General features: G+C 32.0%; 1 long non-coding RNA gene across 1 annotated transcript in view; it reads right to left on the bottom strand.

Moving 5' to 3' along the window:
* LOC125619204 overlaps positions 1–21,829 on the bottom strand; it is a 204,207-nt gene that overhangs the window by 98,877 nt on the left and 83,501 nt on the right. The window contains exon 4 of the long non-coding RNA XR_007350713.1: positions 6,975–7,059. This is a non-coding gene — a long non-coding RNA (uncharacterized LOC125619204). The remainder of the gene's footprint in view (positions 1–6,974; positions 7,060–21,829) is intronic.

Here is a 21,829-nt window from a genome sequence, read left to right as displayed (position 1 = left end):
ATCTTTTTAATAATACCACAATTTTGCCTACTGAAATCATATGGTCAGAAACTTTTTCAGATTGGCTTCTATCATGAGAAATACACATTTAAGTTTCTTCCATGCATTTTTTTAGTGGCTTGATAGTTTTTTTTTAAGTGGTGAATAATATCCTCTTGTCTGGATGTATCACAGTTTATTCATTCATTCATATACTGGAGGACTTGTTTGCTTTCAAGTTTTGTTAAATTCTTAATAAAGCTTCTATAAATGTGTGATTTTTTTTGTGAATAAGCTTTCAACTCTTTCAGACAAATACTAGGAGCCTTAAAATTCTTTGAATTCATCCTACCAAATGACAAAACAACTGACCTGGTTAAATCCTACTATGTACATTCTGCCATGTATACTTGCACAGAATGAAGCTAGAGTAACCACACACATACATACATACACACAATGCCTTCTGAACTTACTTGACATTTATGATCTCTAATCTCAATTGTGTTCTTAGTGCTTGGTTGTCTTATATTCCATTCAGTCTATCACCTAAAATAATGTGTAACTTATAATTTCTCCTATCACCATGTTCACTCTCAGCTATGACCTTGCTTTCCAGTTCACAGAGAAAATGGTAAAATATACAAGCTTATCTCATTTTTTTCTCTCATTTCAAACTGCTTTACATTTTTCCTTTTCTCTACTACTATGGAAGAATTGTCCTTACTCCTATGCAAGGGCCAACCTTCCATTTGTCTGCTGGATTGAATCACATACTGTCCTGTCAAGGGCACTGTCCAGGAAATTCTTTTCTATCTCTTGTACCACTCATTTTATTCAATCTACAGTTCTCCCCATCTCCTGTCTCCATTTTCCCTTTCAACTTCCATCCACTCTCTCTTCATTCTTTTACATCAAAAATCCATTGGAGACATCTAATCTCACTTTCTCCTCTTGTTTCCATTTGACCTTACTCCATTGAGATTTTGCCTCTATCAAAAACTGGATCACCAATGAACTCTATTTTTCCATATATAATGTACAACTTTTGTTACCCATTATATTTTTGCCATTGGTAATATTTGACAGTTTTCATATCCATTGCCACCTTAAACTAAACTACCATTTTCTCCTGCCTAGATCATTACTAGAGCCTTAAACAGCTCTCACAATGCCTTCCCCACTGTCTATGCCTAACTCTAGCCCAAGGAATTCAGCAAAAATATGTAAAATAGACCAGGACACTTCTGTGCTCAAATTTCTCTATGCTACTCAGAAAAACAAAACAAAACAAAACAAAAACAAAACAAAACAAAAAAAAAACCCTTCATACCATATAAAGTGTTGCTGTCAGATCTGGTCCTGTCACCTCTTTGCCCTTATCACTTACCCATTCCCTCCCCTAACCCAGCTCATTCTGCTATAACCACACTAGTTTCTCTGTTGCTTCTGAAGCAGACCAAATATGTTCCTAGCTCAACTTTTGAACTTGCTTTTCTCTTTGCCTTTAATGTTAGTCTCACCTTTAATGTTCACATAACTTGTTTTTCCCCTTTTTTCAGGTCTTTAGTACCCTCAGCCAGCTCTTCCCTGGTACCCTCAGCCAGCTCTTCCCTAGGCACACTGTCTAAAATTGTGTATATACATACACACATACATATGTATTATAGCACCACTCTGCTTGCAGTCTGATGTGTTTAACACTGGCATATATTTAGCTTACTTTCTTTGTTTAATATGTATGTATTCATAATATATACTACTCATTCATTTTTCTTATATGGAGTGTGAGTTCCACTAGGGCATGTTCTATTTGGTTCTTTTTACTGTTGTTTTCCCAGGATCTAAAAGAGGGATAGAACATGAGAGATGCCCAGAACACATTTGTTCAATAAGTGAAATGAATGGATTCAAACATTGCAATGACTTTATTTCATTTGAAATTATTCACCTAATTATAATAAATAATTCACCCAAATGCAATATGTGTATGATTAAAAACAATGTAAGGTATTTTTATTTCTCTTATTCTACAGTTTTATTGCCTCTCAAGTTTTTGGACAACGTGACTTTTTGATACACAAAGTTTCCATTTCTATATTATGAAACATGCCTATTTGCTCTTTTCTGGCAATTGGATCTCAATATTGCTGAGGAGGGCCATTAATTGTATATGTAATATCCAAGAGAGTTGTACTGACTCTGGAGTTAATTTTTGTACATATTTTATTATAGAAATCCAATTTATTAATTACTTTTATTCATGTTTCTTATTTAATCTTGCATGAATACTTTAAGATCATTTTTCCAGTCGTTACAATAGTTGCTTTTGGATTCTAATTGGAATTTCACTATATTAATAATAGTTAAAGAATTATATTTTACCATATTAATTCAAGACTAATAAGTGAGTTGGGTTCATAGTTATGTAATTTATACTTCAAGTTTTGAATAGATTTTTATTATTGTTTTATATTTTCTAATAATCTTAATCACAGTGGAATTACCTTTTTTGGATTTGAATAACATTCAGTTGTAGAACAATCTTTTGGGACTCCCCACACCTAATTCTTAATTTTTAAAAAAAATTTCATAACTAAAAATATAAATAACCATAAACTCATAACTAAGCTAGAGTAATAAACATTTCCACAACATTTGAAGCCCCTTGTATTAATACACATGTGCAAAACCTGTCTTCCAACTCAGAAGCAACCAGTTTTCTACATTTTGAATTTATTATTCTATGACTTTATAGTTTTACAATGTTTGTTCATAAGTGTAATATATATTGTCCAATTTGGCATGGATTCAAACATTTTTAGCAGGAATAATACCACATGCACTTCCCTATAACATGATATTTTCACTTAATATCATTTTTGTGAAGGTCATTCAAAATGTGCATATCTATAATTCATTACTTTCCACTGAATTATATTATTGCACCATAATATTATAGTAGATTTCTTGCCATTATTTAACCATTTTCTACTGATGGATATTTAAAATACATTTGTAGTTTTTGTTGTTAACAATAATTGTAATATTGCTATTGCAATAAGTATTGATGAACTTGTTTTTCACTGCCCTTGTAAGTATGTACAAGTTTTGTGATGATATATTGGTATGAGTTAAATCGTTAGCATATTGTATGTGAATATGTACAAATTTCAAACTAGAAATAATCTTTTCTAAGATAACTTACAATTTTTATCATATTTTAATTAATAAGCTACCATAATGCACAAATGTCACTATAATTTTGTATCCTTCTTAAAATTTATCATTATCTGGCCTATATGTGAATGATTCAAAAACTGGGTACATTTGAAAAAAAATCCAGGCTCTTGCTAGTCTTCTAGTCTCTCTCCTAATATCTATAATAATTAGTTATAAAATCTATATACAGTAGAATTTAAGTAACAAAATATAATACACAAAAAACCAATTTTAATAAAAACTTGAGATCTCCTAATAAATAACTTAGTGAAGTATTACTCTATTCCTTCTGTTCTTTGTATAAACAGAGTTTTCTTGTATGTAAAAGTAAAATTTTAAATGACATCAGTGCCTTCTTAAGTTAAGAATTTTTCCTAAATTTAGATCGTTAATACATTTCTAATCCAAATCTTAAAGATACATTTCTTGGACTTGACACATTTCTTTAAAGCTATATGACAAAATAATTATAAAGTTCACCTGCTAAAGTCACTCATAAGGATAGCTGTTAGTCAGAACCTCATATCACAATCCAAGTTATTCCACAAATACTGAAGTGTTAGAAGATGAAAAAAAATTGGAAAATTATTCTATCATATCAGATGACCTTTTAATTTTCTAGATTGGGAAATACTTCAAGCATAAGTGCAAATCAGGAAACCATGATGGGAAAATATGTAGATTTCAGTAGAATTAAAATTTAGTAAGTCAAAGAAAGAAAATATAAATAATAGTAGGGGAATTTTGTTACAAGCATAAAAGGAAATTTATGGTGTTAATATAAGGGTTTACCAATCAATACACAATGTTTAGTACCTGTTCCCCAATAGAGACATTATGAGAAGGAAGACAAATAAATAAACATGAAAAATACTAAACCACACTTATAATCAAATAAATATAAATTAAGGCAAACTGTATTTTCTTCAATTTTATTTTGCCTTATTTTCATCCATTATATTAGCATCACACTTTCTTAAGTAATCGACTTTTTAAAAAATATTATACCTAGTACAGTGGGAAGGACCAAGAATTAAGTATAATCCATGAACTACTGGTGGATATTTAAATTATAATAATTTTGCTCAATATTAATTCTATACTTATAATTACACTTTTAAATATTTATTTTGTAGAACTGTATGGTAAAGCAAACCGAATTTTATGAATAAAAAATTGGCTATAACATCCCCTGAAGAAACAAAACTATACATAACCTATAGCGGAAAGATTGGATAAATTTTAGCACACACACTTGTTGTAACAGCACAGTCATTGATAATCATATTTTAAATTTTTAATACAATGGAAAATAATCACAAAATAACATTACTTTTAGAAAAGCAGAATATATAACAACATTCCGAGGATTTTTAATTTAATAAAAACAACATATGCACAAAAAATACAATCTACTAAATCTACTAAATAATTCATCTTATATGATAATTATTTTTGCGATTTAAACTATTTTTTTTTTTTGGTAATACGTGCTGGAGATCAAACTAAGGACCTTACATATGTTAGGCAGGCACTTTCAACTGAGCTATAGCCCCAACCCTTAACATTTTTCTATATTAGCAGTTTTCTCTTTTAAACAGCCATTGTTTCATTATCCGAAAAATATTATTAGTACAATATTAATATCAGAAGAAATGTGATAAAGCATTTGGTAGAAATTATAGAAATAGATCATCATGTAGAACATAATACCTATTCAAACACATTTATTGAATGAATTCCAAGTTTTTTGAGGAATCTCCATCCTGCTTTCCAGAGTAGTTCTACTAGTGTGCAGTCCCATCAAATTAGTGGAACCACTAATGAGCATACCTTTTTCTCCATATCCTTGCCAACATTTATTATTATTTGTATTCTTGACAGCTGCCATTCTGATTGGAGTAAGATGAAATCTCTGTGTAGTCTTGATTTACATTTCCCTAATTGCACAAGATGTTGAATATTTTTTTCAAATGTTCTTTACCATTTGTATTTTATCATTTGAGATGTGTATATTTAGTTTGTTTTGCCCATTTATTCACCTTTTTTTTTTAGTGTTGAGCTTTTTGAGTTCTTTGGTGTATTCTGAATATCAGTGCCCTATCTGAGGAGCAGGGGGGAAAGATCTTTTCCCATTCTGTAGGCTCTCTTCATGCTTTCATTGTTTTCTTTGCTGTACAGAAGCTTTAATATAATTTGCTGACATCCCACTTACTGATGTTTTATTTTAGTTCTTGCCCTTGTTAAGGAAGTTAGTTCCTGTGATGTCATGCTAGAGCATTGGGTCCACATTGTCCTCTAGCAGGTGCAGGGTTTCTGTTCTCATCCTAGGTCCTTGACTCAGTTTGAGTTGACTTTTGTGCAGGGTGAGAGATAGGAGTCAAATTTCATTCTTCTACACATATGGATTTCTGATTTTCCCAGCACAATTTGTTAATAATCCTATCTTTTCTTCACTTACATTTTTGGCACCTTTGTATAGTCCCAACTGTATTTACGTGGGTTTGTCTCTGTGTCTTCTATTCTGTTACCCTGGCCTATTTTGGTGCCAGACCATGCTGTTCTTGTGACTATAGCTCTGAAGTATAATTGAGGTCTGATATTGTGATGCCTCCAGCCTTATTATTTTATGAATTGCTTTGACTATTCTGGATCTCTTATTATTCCAAATGAATTTCGGTACTGCTTTTTCTAGTTCTGTAAAGAATGTCATTGGCATTTTGGTGGTGATTGCTTTGAATATGTAGAGTGCTTTTGGTAGTATGGCCATTTTGACAATATTAATTTGGCCTATCCAAGAATGTGGTCTTCTAAGGTCTTCTTCAACTTTTTTATTTAGTGTTCTATAGTTTCCATTGTAGAGGTTCTTCACCTCTTTTGTTAGATTGATTCCCAAGTATTTTATTTTATTTTATCTTTTTTTTACTGAAGTTATTGTAGGTGAGATAGTTAGGAAAACTATCTTGTTCAAAAGATTCATTATTGAAGTATAGGACCACAATTGATTTTTGAATGTTGATCTTGTATTCTGTTACTTTGTTGAATTCATTTATCAGCTCTAGAAGTCTTCTGGTGGACTGTTTCAGGTGTTCTAAATATGGGATCATGTCATCTGAAAACAGAGATAATTTGATCTCTTCTTTTCCTATTTGTATCCCTTTAATTTCCTTCTCTTGCCTGATTACTCTAACTAGAGTTTCAAGAACTATGTAGAATTGGAACAGGAAAAGTGTAATTTGTTTCTATATTCTGATTTCCTGAGTTAATTTCTCCACATAAACCCTTATTGCTTTTCATATTATCTGTCAGCATTTCTATAAATGATTAAAGGATGGCAACAATATGCTGGTCATATTACCAAAGAAATTAATATTACAGTCCACCTTTATATGCATATTATTTAGTCTTTACAGGGGAAAACATTATAAACAGAAGATACTAAAGGGAAAATGAAGACATACCAAGCACCAAGTACACAGTCCAAAAATACCTAGGTGTCTGAGAAGTTCTTACTATCTTTAGGAAGATAGAATGAACACTTGAGTTAAACAATGAAGAGGTGAGTTTTCATTTTTAATATGATCAATTAAAAATATTTTGAATGCAATAGATTGAAAATTTTCATAAAAGTAAATCTTCTAGTTGTGGATAAATACAAAGCAGTTAGGGAAAATAATCTTAAGTGGTGCTTACAATAAAATGGCAGGTAAAACATGAGCATTAGAGTTTATGGCACATAAAAGTACTTATCAAGTATTATCTATCCTACTTACCAAGCACACATAATTGATTTCATTGCAGATGTGGTTCTTAGCATTGCCCTAACTGCAAATTCTTAATTCTGTAGCAAAGTTGAACCTAGAAAAATAAAATGATGAAATATTTAAAAACTAAATATAAAAGTGAAAATCCTACTTTATGGAAACCAATTGGTGTAATTCATTTTACCAAAAAAGAAGAGGCAGGTTTACAATTGGATCCATATAACATTTCCTCATAAATATCAGAATAAAATTGTTGGCTTTAATTTTACTTTAGATGTTCAAGTCTGAATCTGAAACATGAGTTAGATGTGTCTGTTCTATAAACAAAAAAGACATTTAATTGCTAAAATATATCAATGCATATTCAGGGCATTAACATTCTATCACAGTGCATTGTGATGTTTCTTTTAGTTACCACTTGCATCTTGATACAATCTCATATTTTTTTTCTGTATTACTGGTACCATCCTATCAATGAAATATTCTGTAGTGGTTGTAAAGTCAATATTTGATAAATTAATACTCAGTTGTCTTCATAAATACTCCAGATTCGTACAGTATGCAGAATATGTGAGCTACAAAAAATATTAGGAGTATATAGTGAAATATCCACTTTTTTGATATTTTTAAAAATTATCTAATGTCACTTAATGTTTCCTGATGGCATCTTTATAAAGGACTGTTACTTTAAGAGAAACACAAGAATACAGTTAAAAGCACAAATTTTAATTTTGTGTTCTAGGCACAAAATAGAATGATGACTTGCAGCTATATTTCAAGGAATATATCAAACTGTGCCCAACTGTCATGCCTTAATATATACTCTTGAAATAAAAATATACTCTTGAAATATTATATTAAGCCTTCTCTCTTATTGGAAGAAGGAAACATAATTTTTTGTGTGTATATATTTGTGTAAGTGAGTCAGAGCTTGAAAGATTGAGGAGTGGGGAAAGAGAAAAAGTGGAGAAACAGACATTATAAGAAAATGAAAAGAGTAAGGTAAACAGAAACCAAAAAGAAAAATAAGTATTGTGCCCACTTACTGCTCGTGGGAATATTAAAGTCAAAGTATATTGAACCAAAACATTATTTTCGTTATTTCTAATTAATCTATAGAGTGCATTTTATTTTTATTTCATGACAGAAGTCAGACTTTATCATCAAATCACACAAACCTTGGCCTAAAATAGCTTTCATTCTATCTTGAATTTTATAGTTCTACAGGTATCTTTTTACTTGCATCCTGCTAAGGCCCAGAAACAACATGCATTTCTATGTTGTCAAAAAATGAAAAGATTCAGGGTGAATCAAAATCAAAATGAATGTAAAAAAGAGGGCAAAGAATGTCAAATGTACTGCTTGCCACTGTTGTTGGGTCTACTTTTCTTCTGCTGGGTCAGTGACCTCAGTGCTCAAGACTGTCAAGTAAAATAGTCTGAGCGACACCTGTTTTCCCAGAACCCTTGACCCTCACTCAGCCAGTAGTTCTGATACGTCCTCATGGAGAGCTTAGCAATAGAATCAAGGAAATGGGCAGCTGCCAGGGGAATTTTGCTATAATTTTTGTCTACCCACTTATGTATTATCTCTTACCTCATCTATATAATTGAGTAGCACTATTGATTAGCCTAAAAAGCTTTGAATTGGGTTTCAAGATATTACAAGCTCTATTCACTGCCAAATGTTAACAGCATGACCTTGTAACATATTTGAGTCTTACTAACTACAAAAGCATTCAAATTTTTACCTCTATTTTAATACATAGCCCAGAAAGAAGCTGTGAATAAGTTCTATTCTAATAAGCTTCAAAATATGCATAAATTTCTAAAGTTCAATAAAATAGAAAGTTATTGAACTATTCAAAAGGAGTAAAAGAATAAATGTTTCATTCTAAGTTATAATATATGTGAAATGTGAAATATGAGATGCTGTCACTTAATCATTTGAATTGTTCCAATCATTTTATTTATATTTTTCAGACTCATCCTTGCAAAAGCCAGTCAAGCTATGTATACAACGCATGCATTTAATTCTTAATGATAACTAAAACATACTATAACATACTACTTTGGTTATTTTGGTTATATAGGTATGGACCTAATCCCTGAACATGAGTTAAATAAGGTACATGACATAATTTTATTCTGAAAATGTAATTAAAAGGGGACTTTTATTCCAGGAAAGAATAATTTAAAAGTAAATCACAATAGGTTTATGTCAAGCAACTGGTCCAAAACTCTGAATTAAAGAGGGAATTGGAAATAGCAAAATTGGAAAATGCTTTAAATGAAGAAATTAAGGGATCAATATGCTCACAGCAGTAGGGTAAGAAAATCTTTTTTTAGCTCCATCAATACTCCAGAATAAAGAGCCCCTCCCCACACATCAAGGGCCAAAATCAGAATCAGAAGGGGCTGGGGTGCAGAGGCCAGCAGCCGGCAGTTCTCTTACCAAGGAACCAGTTCTCAATTGCTCCAGATGATTGCCCCATAAGGCAATGAGAAAGTTTGACTTAGTAAAATAGATACAAAAAAGGAACTGATACAAAAAGCAATGACAGGCTCATGATGGACACTGATTTGAGAAAATAAACCAGAGAAGATTCACATAGAGCAGAGATTATCAAGTAAAATTTGTAAACTCTACCACCACCACAACAGTTGAGTTATGTGTTTTCATGGTATGTAACTCAGTAAGAGTCAAAGTAGCAGCAAATTTCTAAAAAAGACCAAAGTAGATGAAAGAAAGTAGCATCAAAACAGCACTCAAAGCCAAAATCAAGAAACAGTCTTGAATTTAGAAGAGAACCTAATAAAATAAAATAAAATAAAATAAAATAAAAAAAGAAAAAAGAAAAATGGAGGGGAAAAGTGCAATGTAAAACAAAGACACTCTTAGATATAGGACTACCATAAGATTGGTGGTGGTTGTTGTTTTGGTACTGGAGATTGAACCCAGGGGTGTTTAATCACTGTGCCACATCCCCACTGCCCCCCCCCAACTTTTTTTTTTTTTTTAGTTTTTGAGACAGGGTCTTCCTGAGTTTAGCTTAGAGTCTTGCTAAGTTGCTGAGACTGGCCTCAAATTTGCAATCCTCCTGCCTCTGCATCCCAAGTCACTAGAATTACAGTCATGGATCATCATACCTGGCCATGAGGTTGTTTTATAAAAAGAGAGAAAGAGAGTGAGTTTTGCTTTTAATTAATTACACTGGTACACTATTAAGAGAAATAGTTGAAATGAATGGTAACTATCTAAAACATATCTAATTATTTTAAAATATGCCTTTGTTAACATTGGAAAGCCCATATATACTATCACTTTTGTCTTTTCTCCCAATATAAAAGTTTCTTACAGGTGATTCAAGTGCCTTTAACTCTTTTTATGCATTTGCCTCAAACATTCTAGTTCTGGGAATTTATCAAGTTTCTCACAAAATTCAAATTGGAGCACAGAGATGTTCTTCACAACATTGTTTATAATTCATTCATTCATTCATTCATTCATCCAACAACAATTTTGGAGAACTTTCAATGGGCCAGGCAATGTGCCTCCTGTTTTTAAAAATATGTAAATGCCATTAAAAGAGTGATAGTTAATTACGGTACAGGCATGATGAGCTATTATGCAGTTATTAAAATGATGTTTATGGAATGTTTAATGACTTGAGAAAATGCTAATGATTTAATATTGAGTGAAAATGTACTTACAAAATAGCACTTACCATATTATCTGAGACATGTAAAAATTGCATTAAAAATGGAAGAATACTCCAAAATACGAGCTGTAATTGCCTTTAGGTGGTGGAATGATGGATGCTCTTTCCCTTTCCATTGATTTTTATGAACTACATATATTAATTTAATTATCATTAATATATATCCAGATTTTGGTAAACTAAAAATATCAGAATATGAGCCAACTGACCGCCTCAGCTCTAAGGATTTTAGTCTGACAGAATGCATGACATTCAGACAGTTTTTATAGACATGCTTCTTTGGAAGGAAAAGTGCTTGGTTTTGTGCTTTGCCTATATCCTTGTTTTATGTTCTGAAAATGCTTCATATTCCTAAGAATTGAAAGTAGGCATATGCCCCATTATATCACTTTTTAAAAATATTTTTTAGCTTTAGGTGGACACAATATCTTTATTTTATTTTTATGTGGTGCTTAGGATCGAACCCAGTGCCTCACGCATGCCAGGCGAGTGTGCTACTACTTGAGCCTTATACCCAGCCCCCATTATGTCACTTTTATTAATGTATAATTCACTACAATTAGATGAACATATTTTCATCATATAGTCTAATTAACTCTAATAAATATTCATGCATATGTGTGTATATATATACACAAATGAAATAACTATTATAATAAAAATATAGAATATTTATACAATCTACAAAAATTTCCTTGATTTTGTTGCTTTTCAGGTACTCCTTGTCTCTGTGACAGGAAGCAACTATAGATCAACTTTCTGACACTACAGATAAGACTTTTATTCTAGAATTGCATATAATTGGAATCATACAGTATATGCTCTTTTGTACCTGGTTTATTTCACTTGGTTTAAACTTTTTGAGATATGTCGAAATTGTTTCACGAATCAGAATGGGATACCATTATATACATCTAAGAGTGGCTAAAAATGGAAAGATATGTGATAACAGATATCCTTGAAGGAGGAGAGGAACTCACTGTCATGCATTGCCAGTGGGAACAAAAGATTGTGTAGTCCCTTTAGAAAGCAATTTGGAATTTCTTACAAAGTTAAACATACTCTTGCCATATGACGCAGAAATTCTACTCTTAGATACTTATTGAAGAGAAATTGAAAAACATATCCACAAAAAGACATGTATAAAAATGATAATGAAAGCTGTACTGAAAATATTAAATTATCATAGCCACAGTTGGGAACAATTTAATATGTATCAATAGATGAAATAATAAGCATATTATGGCACATATGTAAAATGGAATAATACTCAGCAATAACATTTATCTTTTCAAAATATAATTTGTAAAACTAGTTTGATAATGTATATTATACTGAGAAAGACTTTAACTGGGAAAATTATGTAGATTCACTATAATTAAATATATGCTATTTTACATATATAATATTACTTGGTAAAATTTTAATTACTCATTTTTAAATGAGCTACAGTCAGGGTTTAATTAATACAGTTATCAATTCAAAATATATTTGTCTATTTTCATATTTAAGATAAACAAAACTTTTATAACATTTCTTGTATATATCAGGGAAGGTATTACACTGGTTAAATCAATCAGAAATCTGAAATGAATAATTATTACAAAAAAAGAAAAAGACTCATATGTTTTAAATTAAGTCCTAAACTCCTATTGTGTCGTTTTCTACAAACATCTGGTGAAAACTTTATTTTTCTTCAAATGAGAAACTCCAATAGTCAGAAATGAAATTGTCTCATTCTTCTTTTACTTAAAAATCAAATACTGAACACAGAATTAGACATGGTCCCTGCTCAGTGGGTTGCACAATCTACAATGACAGCCTGATTTTCTTTCTGCTCAAATACTGAACTATCACAAACTCTTGATAGAAACTTGTTTACTATTGCGAAGATATACTCTTACCCTGATATAACTACTGAAAGAGGGTTCACAGTCCTTTGAAAAACCAGGGCCTTCAGCATACTGGCAGGCCAGGCACAATAACTCACACTTGTATAAAATAAAGGAGGTTCAGTGTCAAGAATGGAATTCTAATAATGACTTGTTTTTTTCTAGTTTATAACTTAATAAAGCTTGCTAGAAATAGAGAGCCAACTTTACTTGCAAATGTGTGCAAGTTTGTAAGTCTAGTACAGTATCTGTAATACAGTAAATGTTTGTTGGTTAAGAGAACAAACTGAAAATGTGCATTTGCAATGAAATAACATAGATGAACAATAACTACAGGTGATTTCTACATTCATGGCTTTCTTTTTCTTAAAATAGTTTTTAGTTGTAGTTGGACACAATATCCCTATTTATTTATTTATTTATTTATTTATTTTTATGTGGTGCTGAGGATCTAACCCAGCACCTCCCACCTCCCATGTGCTAGGGAAGCTCTCCACTGCTGCGCCACAGCCCTAGCCCCACATTCATGGCTTTCACATACCTGCTCAAATGGTCTCAGAAATATTTTGCCATTATGCCTTCTTTTATTATTTTCCTGAATTTTTTTTTCTAGTAGAGAGGTCATTTTTGGCTTCTACATAGGGATTAATATAATCCCACTCAGGCATTGTTTAAATGTCTGCTATGTGTCAGATATGCCGGCAATGGTGATATAGCAGTGAACAATTCAGAAATGCCCCTCAGACTCATGAATTGAACATTCTCATGGAAAGAACATGGAGTTGGGGAAGGGGGAAAAGAAGAGATACAGTAAGCAAAAAAAAAAAAAAATAGTATATAATGTTCTGATTGGTTTCAAACCTGGTTTCATTTATTTTTGACACAAGCCTGCAAACTAGCTCTTTTAAAATGAGCATACTGAAAGTCAGAGATGTCATCTAACATGTCCTAAAAGTTATATCATAGTAGGATAGTAATTTAACTCAGTTTTTTTCCCATTGGGAACCCCTTGCTATTTCCACTTACTTATCTTGTAAAAACACAACCAGAAGACAATTACTAAGTTTATAAATTATTTTTTAAAGGAAAAAATTGGGAGGGGAATTAGAAAGTACTTTATAAATGAATGTTCATCCCTATGTGAAAGCCATGAGAATGAGCATTGTGTATCCCCCTCTACATAGAATGCAACTAAGAGTACAGCTGTTGCACTATGAAATCTCTTGAGACATTTGCTCTTAGTCCACAGCTGCTCTCAATCAGAGAAGGATCATGGTGGAGATATTAAGAGCTACCTATGCCTGAGAGACCAGGGACTCTTCTGATGACCAATCAGAAGACTCCTTGCTACACTTGCTGACATCGTCTTTAGATATCACCTCTGTCAAGAGCACCTCCCTTGGCCCCCCATCTCCTGCATCTTTCACTTACATTGTGGTCTAAAGATTCTCCCAGCTTTATCTGGATCCCTCACCATTTTATCCCACAAAGGCGTTTTCTCCAGCAAAGTATTTGCATGTTTAATCTCATCGCATCTCAAGGTCTGACTCTTGAAGGATCTAGACAAATGATACCAAGATTGATTTGAGCAAATCAGCAATAAGATGGGGATGTGAGACTGACTCCCCATTCACCAGAAGGCAAACAGGACATACTAAACTTCCTCTTCCTAGATTTCCTTCAGGAGTGAAGACCCATAGAAACCCGTGTGGAAAGTAGATTTGAGTGGTACAAAGGGAGCTGTGAGAATAAGCCTCAGAGACCAACCTTTATGGGTAGTATAAGGACCAGTAGTCCCAAGCTGTATGCTCTGAGATCCACAACTTCATTTATGCTGACTTCACATGTTCCTTGAGCGTCTCCCAGTTAATGACTGAGAATGGCAGGCATACTAAGGCAGGCCCATTCCTGGGAGACATGGACACCCTTTGATGGGCAACTTCAGTTTGAGCACATTCTCTGACAGCATGGTCCAACCTCCTTCAGAGTTCATGGATGACCAAGACATCGCCAGCCATCCTGTCTTCTCTTCACCCGGGCTCAGATCTGCATGTTACTTTATTATATAGCCAGCTACACCCAGCTCTCTCTATGTTTCTTTCACACAGATATTTCTCCTAGTAAAATCCTTAGACATTTGATCCTGTTTTATTATTTGATTTTTGAGGGCCTCTGTGATGTGTAATATATTATTAAGTTTGGGTTGTATTGATAAGCTCAGCCCCTCACATAACATCATAAGGAAAATGTAGTAGACTTGTAAAATGACTATTTTAAAAGTATATGACAAATAAGTGAGTGTGGTAAAATGTAACCTTATTATAAGACAGCTTTTAGAAAACAAACTAGACAGTGTATTTGTGTCATTTTTTATGTTCATACTGTGGCTGAATAGCATCACTAAACAGAGAATGTAAGTATTTGGGGCTATCTATGAAAGAAATGCAACTAAAATTGAGGCTGGAGAAGGTTTCAATAAACTTGGTTTTGCAACCAAACATAGTGAAAATTAGTATTTAATTCTTCCTTTTATGTTTTAAAAATTGAAGTGAGAATGAATATTGAATATCATTTCATATCAACACTTGGTAAGATGTTCCACTCTACTAATCCCCTGGAATACAACCTGTTCTAGTTTCTCTTCCCACAAACCCCTTTCTAATTTCTCAACTTCTACCTTGCTACAGCTTCCTCCCATCTACTTTCTATCTGATTTTATACTTTCTTATCATCTTCATTCATTTTCACTATAATAAATACCTGATCAAACTTGAAAATATTTTCAAGATAGTTCATTTAACCTTTTGAAAGCTATTGCTAACATGATTAGAAAGAACTATGAATGGTCACGAATGAGAAGGGCTGTCAGGAAGCTAAAAGTTAATGCCTTTGGAAGTCTTCAAGTAATGGTAACTGTCTCAGTTTTCTTTAGCTTTCAGTTTCAAAGACAGCACAAAAACCCTAGGTCCCATTTTTAAAGAGTAAAACTGATTAACCAGAGGTGCTTCTAAAATAGTATGGAGAAGTGACAGTTTTTAGAAAGTCCTTTAATCAGGTTAGCATTTTATTTACATTTCCTTATGTTATTTTTCTGCAAAAAGCTAGACTTTAGTCTGTCAGAATTGTCACAAACTCTGAATCATCAGTGTCAAAAAATGTGTGTTTTTTATGCTTATAAAGTTGTTCTCTTTGAGTTGTTCTTGTGTTTCCTGAAATGAGAGTTTTCTAGAATTTAGAATTGAAAACGTTTAGCATAATTTGTTTTGAATTAAATCACCACTATAAAAGGTTTCCAATGCTAATATTTTTCTGTCTATCAATAAAGGTAAAGTTGTTGGGAATCACTTATTTTAGGTCTTCATCAATATAAACAGAACACGAAAAAAGCATAATGTTCTCTTTCCTTCTTGAAGCATAACTTTTTATTCATGATTCCCAAATGTTTGCACTTATCTTTTTAAAGTTCCACGTAAGAATGGAAATGTCTCTATGCAATAATGTAGAAATTCAGGAACTCAGTCATAATTCATTTCTGTTATCAGATATCAAATCTCAAGGTAAAATTTAAGTCAATAATAGATTTCTAAATACTTTAATGTTTGCAGAAGCTATTGCTGTGATGATAGAAATTGCATCTAATTACTTTGGATTACTTTCATCCACTATCAAAGTGTTATGTGACATTTTCTTTCTTAACTAAACTTAACCGTTGTTGTCAACCCCACCGAAATTTAGTACTGAATGCTGTATTTTTGACACAAATTTCATTGGTGATACAAAGTTATTTTAATATTTATACAAATTTACTTGAATTTATGGAGATGTACTTGCTCAGATAGCTATTATGTAATATATATATATATATATTACATAATAGCTATCTGAGCAAGTACATCTCCATAAATTCAAGTAAATTTGTATAAATATTAAAATAACTTTGTATCACCAATGAAATTTGTGTCAAAAATACAGCATTCAGTACTAAATTTCGGTGGGGTTGACAACAACGGTTAAGTTTAGTTAAGAAAGAAAATGTCACATAACACTTTGATAGTGGATGAAAGTAATCCAAAGTAATTAGATGCAATTTCTATCATCACAGCAATAGCTTCTGCAAACATTAAAGTATTTAGAAATCTATTATTGACNATTATGTAATATATATATATATATATATATATATATATATATATATATATAAAACAATATGTTAATAAATATATCATATATCATGAGTACATATATATTCACATCTATATTTGGAAATACATAACAACATGTGAATATAGATTCTGAATTGTTCAGTTGATACAAAGTTATGTCTCTTATGGTAAAATGCTATAATTATTCTTTATGTCCAAGTAAAATATTCCATTTTGTATATATACCATATTTTCTTTATCCATTCATTTGTTGAATGTCACCTAGTTTGGGTTCATAGTTTGGCTATTATGAATTGAGCTTCTATAGACATTGATGTGGTGGTATTTGCTGATAAATGGATGGAACTGGAAATATCATGCTAAGTGAAATAAGCCAATTCTAAAAAAGCAAAGGTCAAATATTATTTCTGATATGTGGGTAGAGAAGTATAGAAGTTTATTAGACAAAGGTGAATGAAGGGAATGGAGAGGGATGGGGATAGGAAAGACAATAGAATGAATCAGACATAACTTTCCTAGGCACACATGTGAACATACCACCAGTGAAACTTTACATCATGTTCAACCACTAAAATGGGATCAAGATTGTAATGGGTTGCACTTCATGTATGTATAATATGTCAAAATGCACCCTACTGTCATGTATATCTAAAAACATTAACAACAAAGAAAAAAATTAAAAGAAAAAAGGTAGGTCACTTGTATTTTTTCTTTCAATTATTTCCCCCAAGGATCATGTAAACAATTCAGTAGAGAACTATCTAGCCTAACATTAATTTTCTTTGCATTGCTTTATTGATTTTTCCATAAAATGAAGCCTTGTGTTCCTTCTAGAACACTCCCAAAATTACTTTCATTTAAGGGCATGGAAATATTATGGATCCCATAATATTTCCATGCCCTTAAATGAAAGTAATTTGTAAGTATAAGTAAGTATATGGATCCCATAATATTTCACTAAGAATGTGAAATATAACAATTTTCAAGAAAAACTGCAATATGCATGATTATCAAACTATAATTATTTTAATTTTTTGCTTACATTTCTACTATATGGCTTACATTTTCTGAAAGCTACATACTTTATTAAAAGAATGGTTAATTGAATGAAGACACTGACAAATTTCTAGAGACATATGACCTAGCCAAATTTAACGAAGATGACATAGAAAATTTAAACAGCTCAGTCTCAAGCAATGAAATTGAAGATGCCACCAAAAGCCTACCAACAAAGCAATTGCACGTATATCTTTTTGTCTACCTACTACCATATATATATAGACTTTTAAAATGAAAACAAACTGCAGCATCTTATGCATATTGCTTTGAAAATTGTTTTATATCATTTTAATTTTTATTAATATACTTATGCTATCTTCTGACACAATAAATAACTACTGCATACTTTACTATTTGAATGTGCCAACATTTATTTAAATAATAACTTATTATTAGATATCATATCTGTATCCAATTTTTTTTTCTTACTATTGTAAACAATTCAATGGGCATCCTTATATCTTGCCATATCTTGAAAATTTACTTATTATAAATATGAGAAACATAGTTGTTAAATCTGTAGTACATTAAATACTTTTAGTAAGTTCCTGTGTAGACAGTTTATAAACAATTTATTTAACTATCAAGTATGCATAAGAATTACTCCACCCATCTTTAATGACAAAAGTAAATTTTTGCTATGTGGTTTTAATTCTGTATAAGAAAATAAACACTAAAAAATTAAAATTGTGATGCTGAAAAACATATCACTAGAAGGCAAAGGAAGAAAACATTTTTATGATGAATAATAGAGTATTCATTAAAAGAATATAATCTCAGAAATTAAAGAGATAGTACATGCAAATAATTTTTCATGCAAAATTTGGATGAGAAAAGAACACTTGTATAAAAAATTTGATTCTATAATTTAAATTTTGTTACATTTTTCTTTGAATCCTGGATTCTTTTAATAAAAGACAAACCTATATTGATAGGCATTTAAGGATCAGCTGCATTTCTCACATACATTAACTATTTCAGTTTGACTGTTAGCTGAAGGGCACCCTTATGATTATTGATTTATCTTTACTAGATTAAAAAGCAAGCAAGTTTTCTTAAACACTGGATTTTTAATACTGGGACTTAAAAAATACTAAAATCAAGATTATATATATATATATATACACACATACATATATATATCTCCATCACCCCTAAAGTTTTTCTCAGGACCCCATGATGTCTTTGTTTCATTCCTTTTGACAATACCCCCCAATTTCCATTCCAGATAACAACTTATCTGCCCTCACTTCAGATTATTTTGTATTTACTAGAGTTGTATATACATGGAATTAGGTAGTCTTTTTGCTCTGGCTTCTTTTACTTGGCATAATTATTTCCAGGTTCAACCACATTATTTCCCGTATCAACATCTCCAATAAATTTATCCACAAACATGAACTCCACTGGCATTGAAATTATTTCTAAAAATGCTCTGAAGCTTTGGTTTCAGAGGCAGTTAAATATTAGAAATCATTCTGGATTTGCATTTAAGATTTGTTTCTTCAGAACCATAGTGTTTAGGATAAATTATTCCCAGCCAACAAGGAAAAATCTTTCCAAGAACTCTGCCCAGTCATGAATTTTTCCTGTCTGGCTAGTGATAATAGACACTGTTGCAGTCTCTATGAGAGTGCCAGGCATCATTTCTTCTTGTCCTTCTAGGTGTCATTCCCCAGGGCTAGGTCATGTTCTTCCCATGAGTGCACTGATCTGACTTCTTGCGGAGGACCCTTGGTGTATATTCAGTTTTCTCAGTGCACTGGTCTCCTTTCCTGTACTCTGTCCGATGAACTCTAACAACCTTGGTCACACTAGACTCTCAATTCCATCTGCTCATTCCAGGGAGTTGGGCAGGCTTTGTAGCTATTCCCTTTTGCTTGTGCTGTCATCCAGAAACTCCCTCAGGGCACTAAGCTGGGGAAATTTACCAGGCTTACTAAGAAATCCCTAAGGAATCAATGAAGTTCATTGACGGTTTTCAAGTGGCTTAACCACTGTTTCAAATATATTTTTACAGTTTTTGAATATTTCAATTAGGAGGATAATTCTAATCTCTGTGACTTCATCTCTACCAGGTAAAATCTACACTAATTTTTAAAAACATTTATTTATTTGGGGTTTTAAATTTCTTCCTAGGTCCTATTGTCAGCTTTTCATCACTGTGACCAAAATACCTGACAAGAACAATTTACAGGGGGAAAAATTTATTTGGGACTCACAGTTTCAGAGGTTTAGTCTATAGTCAGCTGATTATATTTCTCTAGAGAGAAAATTATGGTGGAAGGGTATGGTAAAGGGAAGCTACTCGGTTCATGGCAGCTGGGAAGGGGAGAGAGAGAGAGAGGAAGAAGGGTGAGGTGGCAGGGACTGAAAAATCTGGGCCACACCCTATGACCTACTTCCTCTAACTAGGTCCCACCTCCCAGTTGTCCATTCAACTCTCAGTGGATTGCTCTAGCAGGTAGTCATTGCCCTAATCCTTTCTTAAAAGCCCCACCTCTGTACCTTGCTATATTGGGGACCAAGCTTCCAACACATGAGATTTGGGTTATATTGGAGATCCAAACATAAACGACACATGCTTTTTCACAGTATATGGCTATCTTTGTGTCACTCCCTGCTCCACTTCTCAAACGTGTTACTGTTTCCTGTGTCACTCCTCAAATGACCCTTATCACTCATAAAATTAAATATAAACATCAATGCAGCCAGAAAAATTGTTTGAATAAAGTAAAAAGAAAGATTTTCATTGTTTACAGCTTTTTTTTTCTATTTTAGTTTGATCCAAGGATATAATGAATGTAGAAGAATGGGCAGAGTACATGGTCTTGATTCATCCATGACAGTATTATATTAACATTACTCTCAAGCAATATTTTAATAATAATTTTGCAGTTGTAGGTTATATTCCCTGAAAACATATTGAAATTCAGCTAATCTGTGTGGCAGATGAAAGAACATAATCATCAAAAGTGTAAAAGAACTCTAACCATGTCACAGGCCTAATATTTGGCCATCTCACTTATATTTAGAGTAAAAAAGAGTTTTAGTCTAGTATGTTTAATAAAAAAATAAACTTTCACTGAGCATTTATAAAATGAATTTCGATTTTTGCACAATGTTTATATATATATTTATAGATCCATACCCTATCTCCAAACATAAGTATTACTGTACATTCACAAACCTCTGGAAATATCACTTCCCTTAAAAATTTTCAAAAGAGAATAACTTAGAGTAACAAAGGTCTTGCTGGAGGTCTGCTAACTATTACATTAGAGAATATTAGAGTATTAAGCAATGAAGAAACAATTTATATGAATTAAGCTGTTCAGGGAACATTTCAGAGAAAAGAAGTAAATTCTGATACTCTATAATATTTTAATAGATAAGGAATCTAAAAATATTGCTTCCACAAAAGGAAAATTTCTAAAATTATAATTATTTAGTTATTACTCTATTATTCTTGGAGTTGGGTTTCAATACACCCTATTTACATCTTTGCTTTTGCGTTTATTAGTACATTATAGTTACATATAATATCAGAGTTAATTTTTACCTAATCATACAAACATGGAAAACAATTTGCTCCATTTCAGTTCCTGGGACTTCTCTTTTTTCTTCCCTCCTTCATCCTTCTGTTCCTCTTCCTTTACTCTATTAGTCTTACTTCTATTTATTTACAGCATTTTTTAAAAAAAAATAGTGCTTTATAGGCATGCATAAATGTGAAATACACTGTGGTGTATTCATATACACACAGAGTATAATTTGAGCAATTTCATTCTACCATTCCTCTCCTTTCTCATTCCTCCTCCCTTACCTTCAATCCCTTTTCTATACTCCACTTATCTTCCTCCTATTTTCATGGGATCTCTTCCTCTTTTTTTCCCCTGTGTTTTGGTAGAACATTTGCATATGAGAGAAAACTTTCAGTCCTTGATTTTCTAGTCTGGCTCATTTCACTTAGCCTGATGTTCTCCAGTTCCATCCGTTTACCAGCAAATGCCATAATTTAATTCTTTT

Source organism: Marmota marmota, unplaced genomic scaffold, assembly GCF_001458135.2.
Source record: "Marmota marmota marmota unplaced genomic scaffold, marMar, whole genome shotgun sequence".
Taxonomy (NCBI): Eukaryota; Metazoa; Chordata; class Mammalia; order Rodentia; family Sciuridae; genus Marmota; species Marmota marmota.
The sequence above is the reverse complement of the archived record's forward strand: the minus strand, read 5'-3'. Positions and strand labels throughout refer to the sequence as shown.